The sequence below is a fragment of the Mixophyes fleayi genome, chromosome 10 (assembly GCF_038048845.1).
Source record: "Mixophyes fleayi isolate aMixFle1 chromosome 10, aMixFle1.hap1, whole genome shotgun sequence".
Lineage (NCBI taxonomy): Eukaryota > Metazoa > Chordata > Amphibia > Anura > Limnodynastidae > Mixophyes > Mixophyes fleayi.
This window is the reverse complement of record NC_134411.1, coordinates 1,682,275-1,693,038: the sequence shown is the minus strand read 5'-3', so window position 1 is coordinate 1,693,038 and position 10,764 is coordinate 1,682,275. Positions and strand designations below refer to the sequence as shown.

General features: G+C 43.5%; 1 long non-coding RNA gene across 1 annotated transcript in view; it reads left to right on the top strand.

Annotated features, from left to right (window-relative positions):
* The first annotated feature begins 390 nt into the window (after positions 1-390).
* LOC142103340 (uncharacterized) overlaps positions 391-10,764 on the top strand; it is a 60,151-nt gene continuing 49,777 nt past the window's right edge. Inside the window, exon 1 of the long non-coding RNA XR_012679327.1 lies at positions 391-502. This is a non-coding gene — a long non-coding RNA (uncharacterized LOC142103340). The remainder of the gene's footprint in view (positions 503-10,764) is intronic.

Sequence of the window (10,764 nt, the reverse complement as noted above, 5' to 3'; positions counted from 1 at the left end):
TCAATGCTATTGGCTTAAATTAATTTTAGCCCTAATTTTAGATGATTTATAACACTAGTAACATACAAACACATTAAAGTATCTGCTTATGTCATTTACTAGATGCTATTGAACAATAATTAAATGTTTAGTAAATAGTAAAACTCCTGGTTTGTTCATTCTGCTGAGGGAAAGTTATTAAATAAAGTTTTGCCAGAACATCAGTTTCAGCTAATTACTCTCTATCACAGAGTGTCTCTATTACTGACTGACTTACATGAGTGGCAGCCATTTTAGTGGAGACCAAACTGCTTTGAAGCCTATGTATATAGCTCAGCCACTGGGGCTTCTGCATTGGAGACAAATTTGTTTGTAACAATTGACCACCCTGGTACTACCCTATATCTACCTAATGCTTTTGCTGTAAATGAAGGGAAGTTTATTTTACAAATAATGTGTGGATATCTCTGTAAGCCATTCAGTGCTGGACATCTGTCTGTACTCTGATTCAAGGCTGCTAGGGGTAAGTGACATTCGAACAGTACACTTACATATAATACAGTCAAAAAACATGAAGGGATTATTAATAGATATCCGAGGATTAATTATGTAGGTAATGGGGTGTGTTATGGCTAGATACAACCTGCGAAGGGGTCTACTTATTAAAGGGGTCACTGCTGGTGGTCTATTTACCAAGCATCACAGCAGTACATGTACCACTGCAATACTTGTTCTGTTATCATCATCCCTGACGGGTACATAGTGATATATTCTGCAGATTATTACATTACTGACCACTCTAGAGCTCTGCAGAACATTGCTCTTTTCCATCTTCCCCCTGACAGATACATAGTGATATATTCTGCAGATTATTACATTACTGACCTCTCTAGAGATCTGCAGAACATTGCTCTTTCCCATCTACCCCCTGACAGATACATAGTGATATATTCTGCAGATTATTACATTACTGACCTCTCTAGAGATCTGCAGAACATTGCTCTGTCCCATCTACCACCTGACAGATACATAGTGATATATTCTGCAGATTATTACATTACTGACCTCTCTAGAGATCTGCAGAACATTGCTCTGTTCCATCTACCCCCTGACAGATACATAGTGATATATTCTGCAGATTATTACATTACTGACCTCTCTAGAGATCTGCAGAACATTGCTCTGTCCCATCTACCCCCTGACAGATACATAGTGATATATTCTGCAGATTATTACATTACTGACCTCTCTAGAGATCTGCAGAACATTGCTCTGTCCCATCTTTATCCTGACAGATACATAGTGATATATTCTGCAGATTTTTACATTACTGACCTCTCTAGAGATCTGCAGAACATTGCTCTGTTCCATCTTCTCCCTGACAGATACATAGTGATATATTCTGCAGATTTTTACATTACTGACCTCTCTAGAGATCTGCAGAACATTGCTCTGTCCCATCTACCCCCTGACAGATACATAGTGATATATTCTGCAGATTATTACATTACTGACCTCTCTAGAGATCTGCAGAACATTGCTCTGTCCCATCTACCACCTGACAGATACATAGTGATATATTCTGCAGATTATTACATTACTGACCTCTCTAGAGCTCTGCAGAACATTGCTCTGTTCCATCTTTATCCTGACAGATACATAGTGATATATTCTGCAGATTATTACATTACTGACCTCTCTAGAGATCTGCAGAACATTGCTCTGTTCCATCTTCTCCCTGACAGATACATAGTGATATATTCTGCAGATTATTACATTACTGACCTCTCTAGAGATCTGCAGAACATTGTGCTGTTCCATCCATTACTTTTTTCCCATAAAACATTTTGATTTGCTAAGAGCAAATTGGACCATTTTTTATTACGGGGATACTACTGTAATTGAAGACAAAAGAGAAAGAAGTTTAATTTAAATCAATGGAGCAATTGCTAGTGGTTGTTTGCTATTTATCTATATTTAATATAATATTTAAATGTCATCTTGTTTTGTGAGTATAATATTTTGTTTTTCCCAATTATTTTTCTTTTGGAAGGGGGATTATGGGTGGCAGTCCCTCATTTTTGCGCTTTTCTGCTTCAAAGACCATTGGGGGTGTTAAAAAGTCTGTTTAATCAAAATCTGGCTGGTGTTGGGAACAATGTCACTCAATTACACAAAAAACAATACTCAATGCTCTAACTACTTTGTTTAATAAGCCCCTTTGCCTACTACATGTTGTGTTAGTTTCTAAGTGCTTTTTAAATCAAGCTGTTCTTTACTCATAAAATACTATGATGTATAATTGCTTTTCAGCTAAGACTTCTCCTTCTAACACTGAGATTAGATAAAATAACAGCTGTTTCAGTAAAAGTTGAGAAACTGTGAAGAGTGTCTAGAGCGTAGAGTTACAACAGTGAAAATATGGATCCTCCCGACTTGTTACAATTTCTCAATCCATTTTTAACACATGCGGCTTCAGACAATCTCGTGTTAAACAGAAATGTTTTTCTTACAGCCGGATCCTGCTCACAAGACTTTTAAATTGAAACCAAAATGAGCGAGATATTTCATCCTGATAATTCCACCGAATCACTAATTCTTTACAGGTCATTGAGCAGCTTCACATTAATGGAAGATACTTAATGTACAAATTTCACACTTTTCCCTTTTTTTGAAAAATGTTTCATATCATTTGCAAATTAGGAAGGACATGTTACATTTCTGGAACATTTACTTAAAATAATCAAAGAAATGGGAGCTGGATGAACACTGTGTTCAATGACGCTGTTAAACAGATCACCATTTATTTCTAAGCAAGAAATTATTTTTCTAAGCATTTAGCATCACACTTTTTTTTTATTCTAAAGCGTTTTATATTAAATTACATTATTTTTATGATTGTGCAAGATTTATTTCTAATATAAAGCAGTCGCTGTCCTTGGTACAACTAAAGAGTCTCTCTTTGTCCTGAATAGTAGGATAGAACACAGGTCCTACAAGTCTGAACTATTCTCATGTCTCCCCATTTTTCTCACCCCCTGAAAAATGTAACTACCTGTATTCCTATGTACCAGACTCCTGAGACACTGAAACTAACTAATCTTCTTCTGTCAAACAAAATCTCTTCAAGTTGCTGTGAAATTAAGCTATGCTCACGTCCCTAATCATTACCTTACAAGAGACCCTCCCGATCTGTCCAAAACCTCCCATTAGACCCCCACAGACCCCGCTATCTTGGCCCATAAATCCTTGTGCTTCCCAGTAAAACACTTCTACAAATGTAGGTACATCACGCCACATATGTAGGTACATCACGCCACATATGTAGGTACATCCCGCCACATATGTAGGTACATCACGCCACATATGTAGGTACATCACGCCACATATGTAGGTACATCCCGCCACATATGTAGGTACATCCCGCCACATATGTAGGTACATCCCGCCACATATGTAGGTACATCACGCCACATATGTAGGTACATCACGCCACATATGTAGGTACATCCCGCCACATATGTAGGTACATCACGCCACATATGTAGGTACATCACGCCACATATGTAGGTACATCCCGCCACATATGTAGGTACATCCCGCCACATATGTAGGTACATCACGCCACATATGTAGGTACATCACGCCACATATGTAGGTACATCACGCCACATATGTAGGTACATCCCGCCACATATGTAGGTACATCACGCCACATATGTAGGTACATCATGACACATATGTAGGTACATCCCGCCACATATGTAGGTACATCACGCCACATATGTAGGTACATCACGACACATATGTAGGTACATCACGCCACATATGTAGGTACATCCCGCCACATATGTAGGTACATCCCGCCACATATGTAGGTACATCACGCCACATATGTAGGTACATCCCGCCACATATGTAGGTACATCACGCCACATATGTAGGTACATCACGCCACATATGTAGGTACATCCCGCCACATATGTAGGTACATCACGCCACATATGTAGGTACATCACGCCACATATGTAGGTACATCCCGCCACATATGTAGGTACATCACGCCACATATGTAGGTACATCACGCCACATATGTAGGTACATCCCGCCACATATGTAGGTACATCACGCCACATATGTAGGTACATCACGCCACATATGTAGGTACATCACGCCACATATGTAGGTACATCACGCCACATATGTAGGTACATCCCGCCACATATGTAGGTACATCACGCCACATATGTAGGTACATCACGCCACATATGTAGGTACATCACGCCACATATGTAGGTACATCCCGCCACAACTGTAGGTACATCCCGCCACATATGTAGGTACATCACGCCACATATGTAGGTACATCACGCCACATATGTAGGTACATCCCGCCACATATGTAGGTACATCACGCCACATATGTGGGTACATCACGCCACATATGTAGGTACATCACGCCACATATGTAGGTACATCACGCCACATATGTAGGTACATCCCACCACATATGTAGGTACATCATGCCACATATGTAGGTACATCCCGCCACATATGTAGGTACATCACGCCACATATGTAGGTACATCACGCCACATATGTAGGTACATCCCGCCACATATGTAGGTACATCCCGCCACATATGTAGGTACATCACGCCACATATGTAGGTACATCACGCCACATATGTAGGTACATCACGCCACATATGTAGGTACATCCCACCACATATGTAGGTACATCATGCCACATATGTAGGTACATCCCGCCACATATGTAGGTACATCCCGCCACATATGTAGGTACATCACGCCACATATGTAGGTACATCCCGCCACATATGTAGGTACATCCCGCCACATATGTAGGTACATCACGCCACATATGTAGGTACATCACGCCACATATGTAGGTACATCCCACCACATATGTAGGTACATCCCGCCACATATGTAGGTACATCCCGCCACATATGTAGGTACATCACGCCACATATGTAGGTACATCACGCCACATATGTAGGTACATCACGCCACATATGTAGGTACATCCCGCCACATATGTAGGTACATCACGCCACATATGTAGGTACATCACGCCACATATGTAGGTACATCCCGCCACATATGTAGGTACATCCCGCCACATATGTAGGTACATCCCGCCACATATGTAGGTACATCCCACCACATATGTAGGTACATCACGCCACATATGTAGGTACATCACGCCACATATGTAGGTACATCACGCCACATATGTAGGTACATCACGCCACAAATGAGCGTCTGCACTGCAGGTTTCTATGTTTGTGAATGATTCTGGTCATATTACTTCAGATTATAAATCTAAGACATAATGTTTTACAGCAATGCATTCTGGAACTGAGTGACAGATTTATCACCTTGCATGCAAAAAGAAACCACTAAATACTAGCAATCTATATATCCATGTAATACACCATAGTTATCGATAGACATAAACAATTTATGTGAAAAGTAATACAATTATTGACTACTGATGTCAGAAGGTAATCCACCCTGCACTGAATGCTGCTCCCCACTACCACTGAAACTCTCTTCCTGCTCTCTACTGCCACTGAAACTGTCTAACTTCTCACTGCCACTGAAACTGTCTAACTTCTCCCTACTGCCACTGAAACTCTCTTCCTGCTCTCCACTGCCACTGAAACTGTCGTCCTGCTCTCCACTGCCACTGAAACACTCTTCCTGCTCTCCACTGCCACTGAAACTATCCTCCTGCTCTCCACTGCCACTGAAACACTCTTCCTACTCTCCACTGCCACTGAAACAATCTTCCTGCTCTCCACTGCCACTGAAACTGTCTTCCTCCTCTCCACTGCCACTGAAACTGTCTTCCTCCTCTCCACTGCCACTGAAACTGTCTTTCTCCTCTCCACTGTCACTGAAACTATCTTCCTACTCTCCAATGCCACTGAAACTGTCTTCCTGCTCTCCACTATCACTGTCTTAATGCTCTCCACTGCCACTGAAACTGTCTTCCTGCTCTCCACTATCACTGTCTTAATGCTCTCCACTGCCACTGAAACTCTTTACTTGCTCTCCACTGCCACTGAAACACTCTTCCTGCTCATTTTTGTAGTTAAAACCACCCGCATAGCTGTTGCTGTTATTCTCTGTGCTGCTGTAGGTTACATAGCTATGGGGATGTTCTATATTGCAATGTGTGTGACTAGTAAATGGGATTGTAGCCCTGTGCTTTTATGTGGTCAGAAAACTATGTGTTGTCATTTAATAACTTTGTAATCTGTAGTAGTCATTTAATATCACATAGGATGCATAGTGATATCCATACATGGAGATATGGATAGAGAGGAGAGAGTTTTGCTATTAAACAGGCTGTTTTCAGGTGCAAAGTACATTTTTCAAATATTCCCATTCTGCAGAATACCAATCCGCATTGTATTTGTAAATTCTCAGCTGACGTCATTTATAGTCTATAGAGCTTGGACAACGGTCACTTCATTCTGCTGTGTGGTTGGGCTGACTGAAAACATTTAAGGACAAATTCCACCAGCAGAACTGGCTTCCAGATGTGTAACGAGATTATTATTTACTGGAACACTTTTTGCAATTTCTTTCTATTTATAGGGAAGTGTAGGTCAAATAATATGTGATTTATCCTGTACTCTTACACACGGGAAAACTTAATATTTATACAGCAGTAAATCTGCCAATATATTCAACAAAGCGCATAACCCCACCCACTGCGCACAACACCCGCGGTACTCTGCTACACATATAGTAATAATAATCACTAACATTCACCATATATTCTGTGCATATTTAGCACACATCAAATATACTACATACTTATGAATCACATGAAACATTTACATGTTGTCCACATATCACACACATCGCCTTGTAACAGTGTTCACCCCACTAAAAAAGCAGAAGCAAAACAGATTTACAAAAATAAAAAATTTGCCAATAATGAATTATGAAGTTTAAAATGTACTTTAAGAGTCTATTGATTCACAATAAAAATACTGTCTGGAACAATCAGTCTCAGTGTTATTTGTAATACAGACGGATCTGTTTACTTTTTAGGGGATTAATACTTTTGCAAACCTTGGTATGTGACTTCTGACAGATGAAGGAGAGGGGAGGGCTGACAAATTGTAGGGCAAGACTCAGCTCAGCAGCCTACTAGGAGCAGGTGGCCCAGTGACCCAGCCCAAGGTAGCCTACTATGGGACTGGCCCAGGGGGCTGATGCCTCTCTACCGCCCAGCCCAGCCCCTGGACCCAGCCCAAGGTAGCCCACTATGGGACCGGCCCGGGGGGCAGATGCCCCTCAGTCCCCCAGCCCAGCCCCTGGACCCAGCCCAAGGAAGCCCACTATGGGACCGCCCGGGGGGAGATGCCCCTCAGTCCCCCAGTCCAGCCCCTGGACCCAGCCCAAGGAAGCCCACTATGGGACCGCCCGGGGGGAGATGCCCCTCTGCCCCCCAGCCCAGCCCCTGGACCTAGTCCAAGGTAGCGCACTATGGGACCGGCCCGGGGGGCAGATGCCCCTCTGCCCCCCAGCCCAGCCCCTGGTAGCCCACTATGGGACCGGCTCGGGGGACAGATGCCCCTCTGGCCCCCAACCCCTGGACCTAGTCCAAGGTAGCGCACTATGAGACCGGCCCGGGGGACAGATGCCCCTCTGCCCCCCAGCCCCTGGACCCAGCCCAAGGTAGCCCACTATGGGACCGGCTCGGGGGACAGATGCCCCTCTGGCCCCCAACCCCTGGACCTAGTCCAAGGTAGCGCACTATGAGACCGGCCCGGGGGGCAGATGCCCCTCTGCCCCCCAGCCCAGCCCCTGGATCCAGCCCACAGTAGCCCACAATGGGACCGGCTTGGGGGACAGATGCCCCTCTGGCCCCAGCCCAGCCTGCCCCCGATCTTCCCCCAGTGTTGCAGTACACGAGGGCTGGTTCACAGCTCCATATAAGTCATTTTTTATTAGATTGTAAGTTGCTGTGAGCAAGACCATTACTCTCTGTCTGAAGTTAGTGATGTTTGTTGTCTCATCTCCCCTTGTACTGACCTATAACGTGTTCTAAATAGAATATAATACTGCAACAAATATATCAGAAATCATATGACAGCCAGTAATTGTGGAACAGACCTCCCAGAAGCCCTCTTATAGACCCATCCACCTGCCCGTTACCTCTCTGGTTGATGATTTGATAGAATTTCATGGATATATCCCATTGATGGGTTTCAGTATTACAGTAAATATGATGTTATAGGATATGTGTATTACAGGGGTGTCAGCTGCATTGTCATTGGAACCTTATTCTATGTATGGATCTCATGTGTCTCAGTAGGGGGTACCCCTGGGTATCCGGGGGACACTGCTATGAGATATTGTAGTATATGGCTCCGTCAGATGAGTATATAACTTTGGGACAGAGGAACAGAGAAGGGCCCGCGGGGACATGGCCGGCCTGGACCTCTCATCTTACTGCCGTCTCTTGTGAGGACACTCAGATCATTTTCTTATTTAATCTGAAAATAAATCCGTCCACCCGCACCCAGCCGAGTGTTTATCACCCGTTTGTGAACCTCCCAGCAATATGTTCATTTAATCTCTAGTGCAATATAGTTAAAGGCTCTGTGTAATAAGTGCTTGACTCGCCAACTGTTCCGTTACATCTGTTTTGGACTAATTTGTGTATGTATACTGTGTACTAGGCAGCAATGGATCTTACTAGAGAAATGAGGGAAATAGTGATCTATGTAATGGTACATCTTACCATTATCTTGTGTCATCAGTACCGTGCTGTGTATACTGTCTTTAGTACAGTGCTGTGTATAATGCCGCCATTACAGTGATGTGTATAGTGTCATTGACACATTACTGTGTATAGTGTCATTGGCACAGTGCTGTGTATAATGTCATTAGCACAGTGCTGAATATAATGTCACCTGTACAGTACTGTGTATAGTGTCATTAGCACAGTGCTGTGTATAGTGTCATTAGCACAGTACTGTGTATAGTGTCATTCATGACACACCTCATCAATCAGCAGGGGGTAGGACCATTATTACACGCATGGCATCATCAGAATCCACCCAGCGAGACCTGGTGACACAAATAGCGCCATCAAGACCCTGCGGGACCCGAAGTGGCGGCCTGCTCCTTCCAGGGGACTCCCCAAAACAGTGTAGATGAGTAGTTCCTCCCCCGACTACACCACCCAGCAGACAAACAGTCCATCGTTGTCCTAGCTCTATTCATAGTCCATAAACTCCACAAAATGCAAATTAAAAATACAGTGCGGAATAGCGGAACGCTGGATATTTTATTTACAGTCAACTTCTCTACTTTTATCCTATGGATAAAATGATTACACATGTCTGAAAAATTTAAGGTATTGAAAGCTTTTTTAATAATACTTTTATATTCTTAATTATACTCCTAAATAAATAAATAGTATATAAAAAACATTATCACATCACATTTACTTATAAGGGGGTTACATACATTTTTAAGAAAAAACAAGAAGTTTAATTGTTCTTGACATATTTATTGTGAAATACGAAGAAGTGTAAATGATATCACTGTGTTTTTGTCTTAATTACATAATAAAATAACAATAAAATCAAACAATAATAGAAACAAAACCATAATTATTGAAAAAATCGTTAATATATTGTTTTTTTTTCTTCAAACTTCGTTTTGTTGCTTGTAAATTTTTTCTGTGTGCTCTCTGTGTATCATCCAGCAGTAGTCAGCCATCATGCTGACGTCCAAACGACCCTGGTATCGTCTCTGTGTATCATCCAGCAGTAGTCAGCCATCATGCTGACGTCCCAACGACCCTGGTATCGTCTCTGTGTATCATCCAGCAGTAGTCAGCCATCATGCTGATGTCCCAACCACCCTGGTATCGTCTCTGTGTATCATCCAGCAGTAGTCAGCCATCATGCTGACGTCCCAACCACCCTGGTATCATCTCTGTGTATCATCCAGCAGTAGTCAGCCTCACGCTGACGTCCCAACGACCCTGGTATCGTCTCTGTGTATCATCCAGCAGTAGTCAGCCTCACGCTGACGTCCCAACGACCCTGGTATCGTCTCTGTGTATCATCCAGCAGTAGTCAGCCTCATGCTGATGTCCCAACGACCCTGGTATCGTCTCTGTGTATCATCCAGCAGTAGTCAGCCTCACGCTGACGTCCCAACCACCCTGGTATCGTCTCTGTGTATCATCCAGCAGTAGTCAGCCATCATGCCGACGTCCCAACGACCCTGGTATCGTCTCTGTGTATCATCCAGCAGTAGTCAGTCATCATGCCGACGTCCCAACGACCCTGGTATCGTCTCTGTGTATCATCCAGCAGTAGTCAGCCATCATGCCGACGTCCCAACGACCCTGGTATCGTCTCTGTGTATCATCCAGCAGTAGTCAGCCATCACGCTGACGTCCCAACCACCCTGGTATCGTCTCTGTGTATCATCCAGCAGTAGTCAGCCATCATGCCGACGTCCCAACGACCCTGGTATCGTCTCTGTATCATCCAGCAGTAGTCAGCCATCACGCTGACGTCCCAACCACCCTGGTAACGTCTCTGTGTATCATCCAGCAGTAGTCAGCCATCATGCTGACGTCCCAACCACCCTGGTATCATCTCTGTGTATCATCCAGCAGTAGTCAGCCTCATGCTGATGTTCCAACGACCCTGGTATCGTCTCTGTGTATCATCCAGCAGTAGTCAGCCTCACGCTGACGTCCCAACCACCC